Below are 20,041 nucleotides of genomic sequence, written 5' to 3' on the forward strand. Positions count from 1 at the left end.
TAAGATGGCCTGTATCAGGTATGAAATGAGTGAATTAGTGATGATTTTTCTAATGAGTTAGCATCAAAAAGTTTAGATATATTGCGTCAATTAATTTTATTTTTTAGTGATAAAACAATTGGAATTCTTTTGTGTCTAGATTAAAATGATATATTTCATAACTACTTTTACAATAAACCTTTGATCAGAATTAAAATACAAATATCGATTGTGAAAACCTTGATCGTAAATAAATGTGTTGGTTTCATTTGACTAGTATTTGCTTTACGTTAAAATATTTGTCAGTTTCAAATCGGACGGAAATTGGAGTTTAAAAATGTTTTACATATTTTATTATGAGTAAAATTTGTTATTGACAGTGTTTGGTGCTTTGAAATAACATTCGTGTTTCGAATAAATATTTTAGTTGTAAATATGCTAGATATTAATAAAATACTGCTTTTAACAGCGCAAAAACAAATACTTGCGCCTACTATTTAAGTAGATTATTGCAGTCGAGGCAGCGTGATATGGTGCTACTCTTTGTAAAGCGGCGTCATTTTTCCACAACAGCTTTTCAGTCACACTCTTAAACCTATCGTAAGCATATGTTTTTTATTCCGTTTCATACCCATTATTTACGTACATACATAAATATACACTAGGTACAAAAGTACTGATTAATTAAATGACATGGATGGCTTGTAATAAACTCACGCAAAATCACTTTCGCCTAATGAAAGATTCTAGTGCAGAATTCCTTGTTAATGAGTCAATGTAAATCTAGATTCAGCAAATGTATATTAATGAACTAATGTGCCCATGTAACGACCATCAGGTAACAAACACATAGCCTATTCATCAATTAGTTGAATAAGTTTCCATGTCTCTACCTTTTTGTCAGACGAACATTAAAAAGGGAATAAGCCCCTATTTCCTTATCATACTCACTTCTTATGCTATCACAATAGATACACGTGCAGAGACACCCTAGTACATTGACTGCGATGGATGACAACCACAACAATATAACGCTATCCAGGAGTCCGAAAATAATCTTATCAGCATTTCCTTTCTGATAAGACTTCCCATCAAAACTCCAACTTGATGCCCAAAGAACCCAAAGCCAAGTGTTAAGTTAATATAATCGATCTTGACACAGGTTGATTGAAATAACCTTTGAAAGTCGACTCGAGCCGAGTCAATCTGTGTCGTAGAGTCAACGAACTGAAAAGCACTTGTTTATTGCTGAAGAAATCAAATATTTCCCTTTGATACTTTAGCCCCGGGCTCCGAGGAGTTTCCAATGCAATTTTGGAGTAAAATTTATTGATGTATTTTAGAATTTTACTTCGACTATTATTGCTTTATTTGAAAATAGCTTGATTGCATCCTTTGTACTTTGATCTTACCTGTCTGGAATGAACGTTGCGAAATTAACTTAATTGTGAAATAAGTGACATAAGCTTCTTTTTTGTAGTGTTAACATTTTGTAAGGCTATAAACAAACATGATTTATAATCCCGATAGGTTGTGTTTTGTACTTAGCTTAATTTAATTAGCAAGCCCTGTTTAAAGTGCACTGAAGTGTAATTTTATTTATATCGTTTTCTGTTCGTCACGTATTGGTGGTAATATATTTATTACTAGCTGTTACACGCGACTTCGTCCGCGTGGTTAGAAAATATAACTTAGGATTTTTTTTTTAAATCGGATTAGTTTTTTTGCGTTTCCGCCCTTAGTTGTAACATATTTCATTACTGATCTGCTCCTATTAATCATAGATTGATAGTAGATATATATCCTATTGCCTTCCTGAGTTAATGGACTAACACTGAAATATTTTTTCATACCGCTCAGTGGTTTCTGAGATTAGGGCGTTCAAGCGTGACAAACTCTTCAGTTTTATAATATAAGTAGGTATGTGTAGGTTATGTGCGTGCATAACAAAAAAATAAACTTAAGGAATGTTTTTTAAATAATATCATAAAGAGTAAAATTTGTGAGTCTGTGAATTGGGGGGATAATCTCAACATATTCTGAACCGATTTCGGAAATTCTTTTACTAATAGAAAGTCATGTTATTTTTTTTTGCACCTCTGGCAAGTCACTTTTCCTTCAAAGATTGGACAGGGTTTTTCATACACACTATATATATCCAAACAAAGTCGTCTAATAGCGTGGGGACGTGGCAGCAAGTTCTCAAGATGATGGTAGAGTGTTTCAATCCTTTACACACCGATCGCGTGCTTCTGCCGGTCAGAAATATGAGCCGGTGGGTCATTTTCATGTCATGATAATCCGATACGAAATATATTTGGAAAAACTTTGGAAAATTTTTAGGCAATAATGACCAATAAGGTGGTAAACTTGGGCTTGCACATTCAATGTCAGCATAAATCGGCCTTCTTAAATCTGTTGCACCAAAAGATGGAATGTGAATGGTCACCGCTTAGCAGTCTTAATATTTCTGAAGGATTTTTTAATATTTCAATCCGTACTTTCCCAACTGAGAAGAACATACCGTTTGTTTCTTTTTGCCATTTAACACCTTCATAATATATACCGAACCATATCTGATGTCGGAATCTGTAGCGCAGTCAATCATAGGAGTATAGGAAAATGCACTCCGTTCCTTATCAACCTAAGAAAGGCCGCCATGCTTTGCGGCAACATTTTGAGACACGTCCGATACGTTATGTCAGATGATTTCGACATTGTTCAAAGAATGTCGAGGGCGATCAGAATTCAAATGTTCTTTGCGCTCTTTTTCTGTCTCTTAATGCCGTTCTCCAGTTATTCTTTCTTTCTGACTTTCTAATTGATTATGAATATTTTAGTGTAATAGTGTTCGGTATAATTTAGGTTTATCTCGGTCAAACTGTTGACCATCACGTTCATCACTTGTTTCAAAAGACTAATTAGTAGATATGCAAATTCGCTGAGAACTCCAGCATAATTTTCTATCAGTAAACGTCTCCGACTCGCGATACAATGCGTGACGTTCACGATCAGCGGACTGTCGCGCATTTTGTGCACTTGCCTCTAGAGATCTAGAAGCAGATGCGTAGATACGCTGAGATATCAAACGCAATTAACGCTACAGAGCGAGTTGCAGCCTGATGTTCCCGAACAGCATCAACTCTCTCCTGACGCTCTTCGATAGATTCTTGGGACCTTATGATCCTCCATATTTTAGCTCCTTTGAAACGTTGGGAAAGATTTACCTTTTTTTAGTCATGGTTATAGTTTTATTGCGAAGTTACCTGATCAAGTAAAATGTAAGTGACTGGTCCGCTGGCTACTACGTAGGTTTTATGACAATATATAAAACAATAAAGACTTCTTTTAATTTACTTTTCAAACTATGACAGACATCAAAATATGTCAAATGTTTGACAGGAAAGTAAGGTAAAGGCACCTAATTCCGCGGTGTTTTCATTATAAATTAAAAGAACATAAATTGAGTATTTAATATACCTTTCTGTAGAATTGTCAATTTTTATTAGAAGTGTTATTTATCTTAATTTTGAAATATACTCACAGATTGACTGTATAAAAGATAAAAAATGTTAAATAGTGTAAAATGTAAAGAAGTCTGAGGCACCTTATTCCGATTTAAAAATTCTAATTCCAATGCATTTTGTTCCTCATTCTGGGTGTAAAAAATATTTAGGAAAGGAGAAAGGTAAATTTTTTTATTGTCTTTGGATTTTAAATCAATCTTAGTATAAAAGGCTCGGTATTTAAAAACTTAATTTTCTCCTCAATTCGTGAAGAAATACTCAAGAGTTAAGTGTTTTCGATAAGAAATATAAACCTCATAATATTTTGAACTAATCAAAAACTCACACAATATAAAAGTATCATCTTAAACACTATTTAGCAAATTTAGTATGAAACATGCATTCAAGTAGCTGCTAGCCTTAAACTGAGCGATTATTAGAAAACCTACACATACTAAAGCCATCATTAATTGTAAGACTATTTGTGTGTGTACATAAATTATTAAAAAAAAAACAGCTAAATTATTAATTAAATAAGACCTTGCTTCGATAAGACCGTTTTTTTTACAATATCGAAATATGGTGCCTTTACCTTAGTAAATTAAATTTGTTATTTTTTCGCCATTTCCGCAACTTTTTCGAATTTTCTCACCGTTTAAACCTTCCCTGGACTTCTACGAATACTTCAAGACTAAAAAAAGCCAAATCGGTTCAGCCGTTTTCGAGTTTTAGTGAGACTAACGAACAGCATTTCATTTTTATATATATAGATGACCACATACTCCTGTTAACCTTCGGATCTTTAATATGCCTGTCACTAAAAGGTTTGCTACGAAAAATAATAATCATGCCTTAACCTCGCCTGTATATTAAGTAGTTACATGAATTTTCGTATGTTATAAAACGAAATTTTTTATCCATCTAAGATTCCTATATTCAAACCCTAACAAGAAAAGGTATACTATTTTATTATATCTTGACATGGTGTCAGGATGATTGACATCTAAATTCATAAATCGTTCCTTATTTTCAATATACAATATTATAAGTCAGTAGTGTAGGTAACAAGTACGCGGAGTATTGAACTCCGTAGCGTTATTTAAGAGTACGTGTGTATATAGACTTTGCGTTTCAATAAAGGTATTTCATACTAAATATTAATATCAGAATGTTCGGAAGTTCGACTACCCTAAATTCTAAGGATCATATTTGGTTTTTGCTAAGCAAGCTAAGTTGTTGTAAACTACAAAATTTTAAATCTGTGACTTTTCAATGAGTTCTGCACATGAAATGGGGATTTATACATCCCAGAAGACGAGAGTATTTTTGAGATTGTTTTATAGGTAAATACCATCCACTAGACATTCCATTAAGTTTTTAGGGTTTTGTACTCAAAGAAAGAACGGAAGGGAAAGAGATATTGTACCCCGCTACCCATTGAGGCAACGGTGACTATTTGTCTGTCCGTCCGTCTGTCACCAGGTAGTATCTCATGAACCGTGATAGCAAGACGCTGAGATCTTCAAAAATGACGGTTAAAAAAAGGAAAATTAGAGGAACAAAGGCATAAATTTTATGTGTGCTATTTTTTTGCAAAGTGTGTCTGGTTATTTTTTATGATAGATTTGATGATGATGATTTCATCAAACCATGGATCAAATTATCGAAATAACGTAGGGATAGATGCAAAAAATTTAGGTGTATTCCAAAACTCACAAACATCAGCTCTCTTATTGAAATTCGAGAGCACATTGCCCCTTCAAAATCCTTGCTATTCACATTCAAAACAATATGGTATCAATACTGGCACATTCAACACCATTTGAACAATAGCGCATCAGGTATTATGTATTGCAAAGAGCGTACAACTATCGCCTAAATTTATTTTATTTGAGGTGTGGAACAGAGACCACACATCTACGGTATTGTGCTCTATCCCTCTTTCACGACTGCTATTATATTACTTTTAAACCTGGAAGTAGGGTTCCAGTCCATCGGCGACGCTCGATACTATATTCGTTGATTCAATTTAATTAATTCATCAATAGGATAGCTTATTAGTCCCGCAGAATAATGAATTATGTTCGACACATTCCCTTGTATTAAACGTGGAATTATTTTAGCAGTGATTTATAATACCGTAGCAGCTACGTCACTAGCTTGGACTTACGATTTTTAAGGCACTTTAAATCTATACTAATATATAAAGCTGAAGAGTTTGTTTGTTTGTTTGAACGCGCTAATCTCAGTTACTACTGGTCCAAATTGAAAAAATAATAATTAAAAAAAAATTGTGTTGAATAGACCATTCATCGAGGAAGGTTTTAGGCTATAAACCATCACGCTGCGACTAATAGGAGCGAAGATAGGTACAATGGAAAATGTGAAAAAGCAGACCAGGTATATATCATAACTTATATCTTCTACCCACGGGAACGAAGTCGCGGGCAACAGCTAGTGTAATAATATACCTATTGCTCTTAGTTCAAATAGCTCACAAGTAAGTTAGCTTCCTATTGGTAATAGTACACACAAAAGGTTTACACAGTTGGATAAACGCAGGTTTTCTCTTGCGACCTTACATACTCATAAGTATCAATAAATCAATTCAGCCTATCGGAGTTCACGGCTGAACATAGGACTTTTCTAAGTTCCACCACAACACCTAATCCTCCGTCTGTTGCATCCAGTCCACGCTAGTTGCCACAATTAAACCTTAGTAAAATTACCATAGACTAAATGATGGACACGGTGGAGTTGATGGACATAATATTTTATTGCCTGTTCTCCTCCGTAAGAGTGACATTTTGGAAATATGTGACTAGAGTCGTTACCAGTTCCAAAAAAGGCTTTTTGACTTTGAGAAAATTACTTATTGATTGTATCTGCAACTTATTAACATTCAAGCAATTATGTTTACGACCGGCAATGAGACAGACGCCACCTATCACTCTTGATTGAACAATCAGGAATTAATTAAGGAAAGTTAATTGAACAATTAATTGGATTTGCGCTGATGTATCGAATATTTATATTAGGTATATTTGTCAATTTGATTGATGGTTTAACGGTGCGGAATGGTACGTCATTGGCTGCCTAAAACCAGATTGTGGAGAACCGATCAAGTGCAAGAAGGACTCGCGGCTTCTTACAAACAGGCTAAAGATAATCTTTGAACAAACCTGTTTCCAGTAAAACGTTTGTTTTTACCAATCGCTGCTAAATTCGATATTACTTTTTATCACTCGCTGTCAACAAAGCGAAATCAAAAAATTGCACGTGTGTTTTCTTTAAGAATCTTTCTATCACGGCTCATAGCCTAGTGACAGACGGACGGACATATCTACTGCTGACATTCTGCCTTTGTAATAATAGCGGGTTCCTTTAAATAAATACCGCTTCTGGTGAGCAAAATATCGTTCTTCGAAAAAAAAAACAAAGGAATTAAATAAAAATAGGTGTCAAACAAATTCGGCTTTTCAAAGAAACTTTATTATATTCATGAAGACAAGACAATAGAAATAATCAGGGTCTATTTAATGTACAAAAAGGCAAACTGAGATCTTGTTGTGATGGCGTGGCGGTTGAATGAATGGATTTCTATGCACGACGGGTAAGTTCGATACCACCGTAGGCAAAGTACCATTATGTCTCTGTCATAGTTGTAATATTAATATTAACTTGCCTAATTATTCTAAGACATCACTGACCAAACGGTAAAGGAAAACATCATGAGGAAACCTGGATTCTAAGCATTGGAATCTGAAGTCGCCAATTCACAATATCATAGTTAAGGCCTGTGCCCAGCAGTGGGAAATATAAAGGCCGGCATTATTATTTATATATAAACTATCTCATATCCAATACATAATTTTAAAATAATTTAGTAATGCGATTAACATGAAATTCGGGTCAGATTGTTTCTGATATTGGTATATTATATGACTTTACTTGATTGATGAGAAAGTTAATTACTGTTGTCACGAATGCACGACTATAAGTTTGACAATGAAACGTAAAACTCGTATCGGGTAAATACAGTAAAATATATGATTTTTGGTGACAACTAGAGATTCGTACGGAATTTTGAATGAACTACTAGTTGAAAACAGTTTTACGGTTTAATGCAAACGCAAAATGCTTTTAGGGATGTGAACATAATTTATTTTACTCTAGATTTCATATCCTTTAATGTAATAAGAGGCGGTGGGGGGGGGGGGCAATTATTTCTAAACTGAAATTTGACTAGTGGCATTAAGAATTACCTCCTAATAACCCTTTTTCAGAACTTTCAGATTTGATCAAGTTTAATTTTCAGACGTAAAAGCCGTAATACCCAAAATGTTGTTAGAAATTTGCATATTTGATCATTGAACGCAATTAGATTAGGTTCAACTGGTCCGTAAGTGAGGCCGTTGCACGAACATTATCGACAAAGTAACGTAACGCTAACGTTAACTAGTATGCAGATTTTGAATTTATAACCACGTTCTTAATACAAATTACTACTCTTCGATACTTTTCTGATGCCGTTTATTCATTGTAGAGACTAACAATTACGCAGACTGTAGTTACTTAAATTTGTATAATCTTGACAGAGGGTATGATAAAATAAATATGAAATTAAAATCACAGTCAGAACCTGTTCCAGGTGATTACGTCAATTTTAAACATTTGAGTAACAGAGCTTTCAATTGAGAAAAACCAAGAGATAGCTACCAGAATACCATCGTCACTGTACTATGCAATGAAATATATTTTTTCTGAAAATGGGGATAGTTGACATCACTTTTACATGATATTTTTAAGGGTAGTTGGTTGACATTTCACAAACACTGGTGATCCTGGGAAGAAACGTCGATATCGGAGTCATTGTTTCTTGTTAAAGTCCAGATAGTGATGTTTTCGATTCAATTCAAAGTGCATCGTCTAAAAATGACGACCATATAGCCTAATGGGAGCAATAACGTGTTCGATGTCAAATTCGACTAAACAATAAATTTTCGATTAGCTATCAAACGAAGGTAGGTCAACATGACCATACAACAAATATGTTTTTAATCCCCTATCGATGTATTGGCATTCGATGTGACCGATACGTGCCAATCGTTTATGGCAGACGGGGTTGGCGTGTATCGTATTGGCAAGAATTCTATAAACCTTGATAACGTTATAGCCCGGTGTAGCGTTCAAAACCTGCGATCCGGGTAACTGCGGCAGATCAATTCAGAGTCAACTTTGACAAACTCTGGTTTGGTGTTGCAATCAGCTTGAAAAATAAAGCAACGTTTAGCAAATTGAAAATATATGTAAGGTGGTAACTATGCTTTCAAGTTGAGACTCGTTTTCAAGATCAAAGTTCCAACACTACCTAGAAAAGAAGATGACATGGTTTTTTAGGTTTGTGAATTACTGTCCCTCCCATTTGATGATTTAGAATAACTTAATCCAAGTCCAGAACCACCCTCTCCTGGAAGACCTATCAAATTCCGGTGAGAAGGTGAGACGCCACTCTACAAATCTAATAGTATTATTGTATAATGGCATTACATGTTACTTAAACCACCAGACACTTTATACTTTCCAAGTGGTTTGCAAAAACTCCTATTACATTTTCGATCCTCACAGATTTTCGGATACGAACCGGAAAACTGACTCCGGCCAGCCAATCTGAGCCGTACGAAGGCTCAGAGTAAAATTTATAGCTACAGGACGTATAGAAAGACCGGCTTAGTCGTTATTAATTAGTACATTGTTAGTCGTTACCGCAGCCTCTAACGGAACTTAGGTCAGACCTGTGTAAAGGGAATGTTACACACTAATAAATACTAGTCATTTTGTAGGAGAAAAGGAGAAAATTGTAAGTGGAGAAATTAAAGTAAGAAATATAGTTTAAAAATGATTGACAAAACTAAAAGTATATAATTTGTGTATTTGTGTATCATATTCTTAGGAGAGAAAAAAAATTAATATAAAAATTGCAAATGGAGAGTAATGATATCCTATATCTGAAGCTGTCATAACATAAACGTTAGTAGTTTGAAGAAAACCTTTTTAAGATTTCTTATTATAGTTTAATTCAGTACGTCATTTACACATAATTATCGAGTATGTGTTTACACTCATTAGGCCTGTAGCTCGTAGCTAAAAGATTTACGTGTATGTATTTTAGTATCTTAGTACCTTAAGTTGTTAATTGTCTACCCCACATCCGATCTACAGCGAATACACTAACGTAAGTTGTGTAAATAGATAGTAATTATAAACAAACACACTTATGGATTTGTCGCCTATATTGAAAACAGAAATTAAAGAAAAGTAAAAAACAAAATTATGAATCTCATAAATAAAATTACACTTACATTACCTACTGTTAAGTAGTGGACAAAAATAATAAAATCAAATAATTAATGCCTATAATACTCAATGTACCCAAATTAAAAGTTTCAAAAAGAAGCTACGTAAAGCTCTACAAAAACGCCGCGCTACGTGCTACGCCGCATTAAACGTTCCACAATAAATTCATGGAAAATGCTCGTCAACGTCATTTTAATTAGCACTACACCATCGACGCACCGTCTGACCGATATTAGAACACCATAATACCCCAACGTCTCTGCGCAGTTCAGACGCGTTGATTCTGATCTGAGTGGCCGTCGTCTCCATCAGTCGTTCGCGCGCTCTCGCCGGCGCTGCACGTGTCACTCCGAAAGTAGAGTCGCAATACGCGCGTATTTTACGTGATTGTATTTTAAACTTCAGTGTTAAAATGTGGGATTTTAATACGTGATGTTTATTAGTGGTGATGAATGTGAAATATGAATTTTGGTTTGGTATGATAAAGTTTAAAGACTCGCAGGATTTTGGTTATTAATGTACGCGGTTGAGGTACGTTCATTATATTTAATTCGGATTTATGATTAAGTAAATTAATGTTTATTAAATTTTCTGTTTTTAGAACTTTGTATATTTTATTTCGGAAATTTGTGGGTAACTTATAAAGGTTGGGTGGCTTATTTATTTAATTCCCTTTAAGGAAATTAATTTTCACCTTGCCTTAACCTGGGTCCTTTTTAACTAAATATCGGGTAATTTAAGTATTATGATTACAGTAAGGCGAACAATACTAACAAACTGACGGACAAGATTCCATTGAACCTTGTAAAAAAAAGTTTTTTCTAAGTATTTATCTGCAGAAAGTGCGTAGCACGTGCCAAAATTCCTCATTTCATATAAATTTAATAAATTCAGACCCCATCAAAAAGGAATACGTTAATCACTTTAATTAGTTAAACCAATTTCTTCCGTATGAGGTTTATTTAGTACAACATTCTGGTATCAGTTTTCTGTTTTATCAGTTTTCATATAATGTTCCACAAGAAAAAGCTGCCTATATGATCCTAACTCAATGTAAGAAGTAATTCAGTATCCGTTAGTCGAGCTAGGATAATTAAGATGATATAATTAGACTAATTAATCCGTCTACATTTTCTCCAGTTTGCGTAACATCTTTTTCTTTCATCTTTATCCGATCATCTTTTTTGCATGCCTGACATAATCTCTCCATCTTTGGTCTGACTCTTTCTCTACATTATCCAGTAGTTTATTTTTAGAATGTACTTTTCCTCCGCATTAATTTATCTTCCTTTTTTTCTTAACTAATATTAGCGTGTTTCGTTACAAGTAATTCATCGTTCCAAGATTGTGGGATTGTGCGGATATAAGATGGTTTTCCCAATGTATGGAACATCAATGGTTATTTAATTATTAAGTTTCAAATTTTGGAGTAAGAGAAGTGCTGCTAGTACTATTGAACTTTAATTGCTTAAGAAAGGCATTCATGAACTTTTAGTTTTACACCTAAAATGTATCAAAGTAACTGGTATAGTTTTGAATGTTCTGTTTCCGGGAATTTGATATAATTTATAAGAAATTAATTTTACAATATCCTTACGGGTTTGATAGGACATGCTTACATAAATACCTATATACAATCATTAAAATTTACGAGAAATCGTTGAGTTTCAACTTTAATATCGCTTTTTTGGTAGATATTTTCAGTACGTCGATCAGAATGAGTAACTTCTTATAATAAAAAAACAAACTGATTCAATTCCATATTTTTTAACTACTATAATACTTTCATTCAATAATTTGCCAGTATGTACCATTATAATTCCTGCCTTGTCTGGTAAATAAAATATATTCTTAAGTGCATCCACTTCTTCGAAACTTGGCTTTGGAATACCAGGAACTGCAATGAGCTCTTATTATTTGCATCGTATTCTGTTCCATTTCTGTTTTTCTTTTCCACAGACTGAGGTAATTATTGTTAACTATTATATCAATTGCAAACTTTGCAGTAGTATCAACTCGTACCCGAAGCTTTTACTAATGATATGAGGTAAAGTAAAGTTTTTTCTTAAATATTAATCAGGTAATCGAATTTATGACCAACCTGAGTAGTTACTGATATACATTTTACAATCTATTCATAAAAAAATATTTTTGTTTGCTGTACTGAGCTGTTCTGACTTTTATATCAATTTGGTCATAGTGGTTTCTTAGGTTTACGCGAATGTTAGATATTGAAATGAAGTCACACAGTCACAGTCTGCCCGTGACCATGATACATGCAAAGATGTCGAAATGTCGGGAACTAACATCCGTAAAACTAGTTTCATTTCAATTTGGTCAATTTGGTGTTTCTTAATATCAAAGGAAATAGTTATCGTTTCTCACACATACAAACAAGTTTCAAAAGTTTTAATTTAGCTTTTAGTTTCATATAGATAAAGAATGAATTAAGGAAATTCGATGGATCAAGTATTGAATGTTTACTGCTATTAAACAACTAGCTGTTACCACGACTTCGTCCGCGTGGGTAGAAGATATAAGTTATGATTTATACCTGCCCTGTTTTTTTCAAATTTTCCATTGTATCTTCTCTCCTATTAGTCGCAGCGTGATGGTTTTTAGCCTAAAGTCTTCCTCGATGAATGGTCTATTCAACACAAAAATATTTTTTCATTTTGGGCCAGTAGTTCCTGGTGGTTCCTGAGATTAGCGCGTTCAAACAAACAAACAAACAATCAAACAAACTCTTCAGCTTTATTTATTAGTATAGATTCAATATGTTTTTGATCTATTTTTTCAAAGCATACACTCATGCCATTTTTGACTGTAATACGGACCTTTTGATAAAACAAATACGACAAGGTTTAAAGGTTTACATAGCAAATACATAAAGAGTATTTACTGTAGGTACATTGTTTAGGTGTAGGAGTATATATACATCATTTACAACAAGCCATTCGTAATTCGTCATCGTATTTGTAATAATAAATTCAATGAAAATATCTTTTGCGATGATCAAATTTATTATACACGGAAGATCTTTCCAACAATAAAAAACATCAATAATATTCTTAAAACCTTATGGAGAACTCTTCTCATACTTTTTGGTATCGACTGCGAATATTATTATTTCTCTAAATGACCTCAACTTCAGCTCATTAGAAATAATTAAAATAGCAAAACAACATCTCTCCGGTCAGCTATTTACTCAACATTCTAATTCCTCAGTTAAAATGGGAACATTTTATTTTGTTCCTGTTTTATTTTAAGCAAGTTATATGAGTTACCTGAAACGGTCTCCCGTGTTCATTTCAGTTTTTACGACTCGTATATTTCATAACCGTCGCAGTGAATGTCGTTGGATCATGAGAATTATATTTTATCCTTCAAAGTGAGTACTGAGTAATAATCTTTACTTCTTTCGAAAGTGTTCGGTTTAAGTTACTGCAAAATTTTAATTAAAAAGTATTTGTAAAATTGTTTTTAATTTTGTTAGAATTGATGATCATGTACTTTAATATACTGAATATTGAACATTTAAAATGGAGTTTAGGACTTTCATGGAAATACTTTTTTTTTAATATTTGCCCTAAACCATTTGCCCGGCAACAGACCATCTACAGTCTGTTATTATTTATAATAACTTTAGCAATACCATTATACTTTCTTATTCATGTCTTGTATACCGAAACTTAAAATAGACTAAAAGAACTAAAAATAGCAAGTTTTTGAAAACCGCAATCAAAAGTTTCATTAAAACGGTGTTACTAAAGAATTATTAATGAAATTGGCTTTTCAAACTTTTCGCACAGTAATAGGCCTAACTTTAGCCAAATCGCTTGCTCACTGCATGACGCCATTTTCAGACCATTACATTTGGGTCTAGACTTTGTAACTTAAATCGGAATCGTTCGTAACTCGGTGGATACAACTTATGCAGGGTGCATTAATGATAAACATTTTGTTGTATTGTGGGAAGGCGGTATATTAAAATAACTATTGTTACTTCAAAAACATCGTTAGTACCAAGTATATCAGAATAGGTGTCTGGTAAGTTTAGATAAAAGAAAATCATGTCAGACTCTGTTCATTGACAAATTTTGATGACTAAAAATATTTCATTTGTTCTGAAACTAAAAACCTCATATTTTTACATCATGCTATAAAAAGTTAAAAGTTTCCATAATATATGGTTTCTGTATACTTATATATCAAAACCTAAAATACTTACCACTTATTAAGTTTACATTCAAACTAAGAAGAATCCTAAACCTTTTATGAAATGTATCTGGTACATGAGACGAAACTATTGAACTAGTTAGGAGATGGTCCTTTAACCCCAAATTCTACTTCAAAAGCTAATCCTTCGATTACCACTTTCAGACATTTCCGAACATTTTCAGTTCCCTATACCTTCCATTTTTGTAAAGCTTAAGAAATTCTGGTAATGTTTGGATTCCTTTCTCGTTTTGATGTATTTATGTCTTTTATGAAGACAAATCAATCCCACTTCCGCGGTGTTCAATTTCGTTAAAAGGCAAATTACGCAACACTTTACTTTGTTTCCACAAAATGTTGGCTTGAGAGTGACAAATAAAAAAACCTTTTTACTCATTTGTTTTTTCGGTGTTCAATCACTTAAAAGCTTTGGAATCGGTATTTCGGAATTAAAGAATGTGTAACTGGATTGAGAGCAGGCATATCTCAGTTAGGGGCCGAATTTAATCATGGATTTGTTCACCGAAGTGTAGTTAAGCTACTGTCAATCGGGTTTGTAATTGGATGGGTTCGGCGGTTTCCCCTTTTGTTCAGTTCATGAAGTTTATTCGTATTCTGTTGTTTAATTACTTCCTTAATATAAATAGGTTTGCATGTTTATATTTGAGTCAGTATGCTAGTTTAAAATAGATTGGGTGGGTAGGTATTGAATAGAGTACAATGATTTTCAACCTACTGAAAAATTGAGTCCTATATTTGTCCATATTTTGTGTTTGTTACCTCAGAAGCTCGGACTGTGCGAATTTTTCATTTGACCTGAAAGAGCTATCATTTGGTTCCATAAAATAAGGAACATAGAATAAAAGTAAGAATAAATTCTAACTACTAAAATATAAAAGCAAAGATTCATTCTTTCAAACTTCATTTTTTTATTTGTAACATGAAAACTTGACTGATTTTGCAAATCATTTAGTTTCAAAACAATTTTAAATCCAACAAATATAAATTTAATAAACAGTTCATTCACCAGTAAAACTCAATTCCATTAAGACGCAAAGATTGTATAAAATAAGCCTATTAAAGTCAGACAAAGGCATACCTTTGATATTTGAAAGTGAGGTATTTGGCATAATCACCACCTCCGTGGAAATGCGATCAAAGGAGCCGAGAGTACTTGGGAAATCCAATTAGAAGTCCAAACATGTTTCAGTGGTGGGGATTGAAGGTTTAAGACAATGAACTTAAGATGATGTTGGGGATACCACAGGGACATGACTTGGGCACGATTGTGATGCGTGCCTATTCAGGAAATCTATCTTTTGTGGTGGAGAAATTGAAATGTAAACTCTTTTTCATGAAATAGTAGATAGCTTTTTTATTTTTATGTAATTTTCAGGTTATAGTTGTTAAGAATAATGTGTCTGTTAGATGATAATAATAATGGTCTGAAGTACCGAAAATATTGTTGCGTGGTCGTTTTGGAAAGAGGTCATATGATCTTTTGCGGAAATTAAGTCAAATCAGAAAAAAAAGACTCAAATGAGTCTTATGCTAAGTGACTTCGTTTAATTATTATGATAATTCTTAGAGAGATCGGTACGAATTCGTAGAGTACGTAATTCGTAATCGTACCCTAAATTATTAGGTTTTTTTGTCCTCTTGCATTCGTAATAACAAGAACACAATTTTGTTCTGATATGTTGCCTTAGTTTCTACTATTAGTTGTGTGTCAGCGTTATCCATATTTATTGCTTGAACTGCAGTCCCAGATTTTATGGATCAGAAGCTATAAATTTGAGTGAAGCTAGTTTTGGAGCAAAGTCATAAGATCGCTCTATTGTAGAATGCTGTAGGTAAATATATCAAGGACTGTATCTACATTGAATTTGAACACAAGCTCCTTAATATGGAGTAAAATACTAAGTATCAAAATTATATATTTTTTTTATTACTAACTTCCATTGTTTTAATTTTCAAAGTCGTCATTTCACTAGTCGTTCTATAAGTTTTCAGTGTGATACGTGACATTTTTTTTTATTTTATATCACAAGGTCTAAAGTTGTGAAATTAGAATATCCAACAGGTGTACACTGTACAGGTAGTATGTTGGTTATTTATGGATTAATACTCAATAGGTTTCCACCGCCAAAGGGGTGGGAAAGGTGGAGAGGTATGCTGGAACCCTAAGCCTGCTTCGCTACCTACATATATTATATACATAAATCATACTCAAACAAGGAACGAATGATCGTCCTTATCACGCAATTTTTTTCTTTCTGTGATATCATGTGGGAATCAGACCCACGACCTACGGTTAAGCAGGTAGCCACCAACAGGTCAGTTTATAGCTCATAAATAATATGTTTATCAAAAACCAAAAATTGCAATACAATAAAATATCGACATCGTCACAACAACAAACCACGACCAAATAACAAACAAAATCATTCTTTTACACGCTACATTCGTTCAAGATCTAGTTAGATTCAATCCAGAAAGTTCTCTTTATCCCAATGTTTTCATACATTTTGTTTATGCATTCCTCGCTCAGGAACTCTCAACTTCCCGTCGGTCTTTTGTTCGTGTTGCTTCAATCTCGGTCTTTTTCGCCGTTTGTCTAGTAGTGGAGCTTATTTGGGAAATTCAGATGGTTTTGGGAATATTTGGTATGTCGGTTTAGCTGGTTTAGTTTGTGATGTTGTTTTTGTGGGTCTCGTTAGTAGAGTACGAATGTGTGGGTAAATGTTTTGTGTCTCATATATTGACTGGTAATCTTTCAATCCGTCATTACATAGTCTAGCTTAATTTTGTCTTATTTGTAGGAGCTCGTGTTCTTATTTACTAAGGTACATTTAAGTGTGGGTCCCGGCTGTTATTCACACATCTCTGACAGTCTACAGAAGCTAGAAACTCTGACAACCAGTCTAAGGGGTAATCTGTTGCCCAGGAACCTGAATTAAGGAGCTTGGATAGGCAGTCACTCCTTATAAAACGAATAAGAATTGAATCCTGTTATACTGGAAGCTGACCCCAACATATTTAGGACGACTATTGTAGAATCGAGACTGTAAGTTTAATGGCATTTATTCTTGACGATTTTTGAGCACAATTCGAAACATCAAATAACAGAATTCATTTGAGTATTAGAACATTATTGCCTATAGATTTTTCAGTAACCTTTTTTTTGCGAAGTTACTACACAAAAAATGTAAACATAAAATATTGCCTTAAGTGGGTACTTTATATTAAATACTATTACTCACTTCATAACTTAAACAAAGACTGTCATTTTCCCTACATTTAATTGTAAAATATTGTTGTACACCATAAAAATGACACTCTTAATTCTACTTATTTTCATTTTCCTTTGTTATTTACTGCACTTCTTTTATCCTCGTATTACAATACAAAAGTTACAATGTTTTTAAAAAGCTAAATTAATTTTCTTTGTCACAGTATTAAGATACGCTTTTTAGAGATCCGGTGTCTAATAAAGAATTTTATAAACTCCCGGTACGGATAAAATTGAGCTGAAAATTCAATTTTAAAACTCGAACTCCTGTTCATTTTTGTTTGTTATTGTCCACATTTTATCAACGTTTACAGAAGCGTACACACCAATGACGTTTAATATATAATGGATCTAACGACAGCGTAATAATTCAATTAATTAAATAATTTTCTCTTTTATGTGTAAATTTGTATACAACCTATAAAAAATCTGCAAGCTACAACTACTAACCTAACCACATTTTTCGTATTGGAATTTTGAAATATATTCTCGGTAGTAACTTAAAATATCTTTAACAAAACCTCATTCGTTGCCGCTGTAGAGTGCCCAAATGAAATCAACCCGTCCCCCACACAAATGCTCCTTGCCACGTCAAATAGAATGAACATCTAAAAATACAGAACCCGACTTTACGAAACACACTTTTGCCATAAAACTCGTCAGAATAAATGAAGGCAATCGTAGGAGCCGCGACTTTTTACGAAGGGAATGGCTTAACATTGGTTACCAGAAATGACTTTTTATATATCACGGAATTGGAGATTTAATTTAGAGGCGACCGTTTTTCTTTTGTTTATATAAGAGTTTATTTTTTCGGCGGTAGGGGGTAGTAATATGTTTAAGATAGGAAACGGCATCGTCGATTTTAACTTCCTTGCACTTTTCACGAACATTTTACACTGTTTTGGTTTTGAATTCAGACTGATAAGTAAGTAGCTATTATTATATAATTTGCAGAAAAGGTTAAGGGTCAAATTTGCTGCACTCTCGTTGGAAAATAAATTGTACTCCTAAAGCTATTTATTTCTTAAATGCGTTTAACTATTTCACGGCTTTAAGAGGCAGTATTTTATGATAAAATTGAGCATGACTCCTTCACGCATTCCTGAGAAAAATGGCCTTAACAGACAGACAAGCAAACGGATGTATAGTAAGTGATTTTATAAGCTTACCGTTATTTCCCTTTGAGGTAGGGAACAGTTATGACCCATCATATCGAAAATAAGGTCGATAATTATAACAAACTATCTACGCATGAAACTTTATACTGTTTATTTTGTTTTGGCCAATATACATATAGTATAGAGTGGTTTATACACAAACGTGTTCTGAATTACAAGTGCGATATCAATTAGAAAATGTTGTTAAAAGGATTTGGGTGAGCTGTTATGCGTAAGGATTAGTTTCACCGTTACGCTCAAGCTTATAGAGAGGTTTTCGTTATATTTGCTTGTTTATATTCAGATTTTATGATGAGAATATATTGTGTATCTACACCGTGATTTTTAAGTCGTCTTACAAAAGCAGCCCAGTTCATGTATCCAATGACTAGAACACGTTCATGATAAAAAAATAGGTATTTATGAGATTTGAATAAATTTAAAATGCAATTTTTATTCAACATTATGATGCAATTCGTAGTTTTTTAGAAACACAGCTCTGTTGCGAGCGCGGTCCGAGCCTTGTAACAATGGTGAGGGGCGCGGGCGGCGGCGTTTTTATCATTTTAAAGAGTATATTTCAGATTTCTCTTGCTTAATTTTTCGTCGTATTTATTATCTTAGTTGACGATAAAAAAAAAAATCGCGCCTAGGGGTATTTTACGTCGGATACATGAACTGGGCTACTTTCGTAAGACGACTAAAAAATCACCGTGTATATTATGAGTTATAACAAAAAGTTCTGAAACGAGAATTTGAAATTGATTTCACGGATGGTCGCTTGGTTGAGGTCGCCATGCCAAATAAAATGTGCGCGATGTGTTGCGGGTTTGACCTCCGCGTGAGCATGATTGTGATTCACGAATGCGTGTCCCCAGTTTTGGTGTCTTTATGCAGTTGATTTGAATGTTTGTTAAAGCCTTCAAAAACAATGTTTGATAAGCGTCTCAAACCAGAGTCAGCAATCAGTCGCGATCTGCGGATTTAAAAAGTAAGATAGCACTTGATGTGATATTTACTTAATCTCCCCTTCATACATTAATTAACGAAGTAACATTGTTATTTTATGAGGTTTATTACTAACGCCCTTATACTCTAGAGCCTAAAGGGTGCATAAATAATGAAGTTTTGAACTACTTATAAAAGTTTTAATGAGACTAGAAATTTAAGATCCTCTCTTCTATGTTACATCAGTATTCAAGAGCCCCAAAACTGTTTCTTTCTATTAGTTATCTTCTCAAAATATTGCTCTTCCTGTATTTGTCTTCGAAAAATAAAAATAAAATCTGTAAAAATGCAGAGGAACTAGCGACACTGAAATTTCCATAAAAATTAGCTAAATTAAAACAGATTTGCAAAAAAATGGTTATCCCTCAATTATTTGATCCTATCTGACTTTGTTTTTCGTTAATTCGGCAACAGAGATAATCTTATCTGAAAAATCATCAAGTACCTAGCTGTCACATAGCTTAGTAATTGACGGACAGCATAGCCTTAGTAACATAGTTCCGTTATTATCCTTTAGGTAT

General features: G+C 33.6%; 1 protein-coding gene across 1 annotated transcript in view; it reads left to right on the top strand.

Annotated features, from left to right (window-relative positions):
- The first annotated feature begins 9,866 nt into the window (after positions 1 to 9,866).
- The window catches only part of LOC113492061, a 74,482-nt gene continuing 64,307 nt past the window's right edge, over positions 9,867 to 20,041 (top strand). Inside the window, exon 1 of the mRNA XM_026869346.1 lies at positions 9,867 to 10,373. The gene's annotated coding sequence lies outside the window, so the exon portion shown is untranslated. The remainder of the gene's footprint in view (positions 10,374 to 20,041) is intronic.

This window comes from Trichoplusia ni, chromosome 3, assembly GCF_003590095.1.
Source record: "Trichoplusia ni isolate ovarian cell line Hi5 chromosome 3, tn1, whole genome shotgun sequence".
In the NCBI taxonomy this organism is placed as follows: Eukaryota; Metazoa; Arthropoda; class Insecta; order Lepidoptera; family Noctuidae; genus Trichoplusia; species Trichoplusia ni.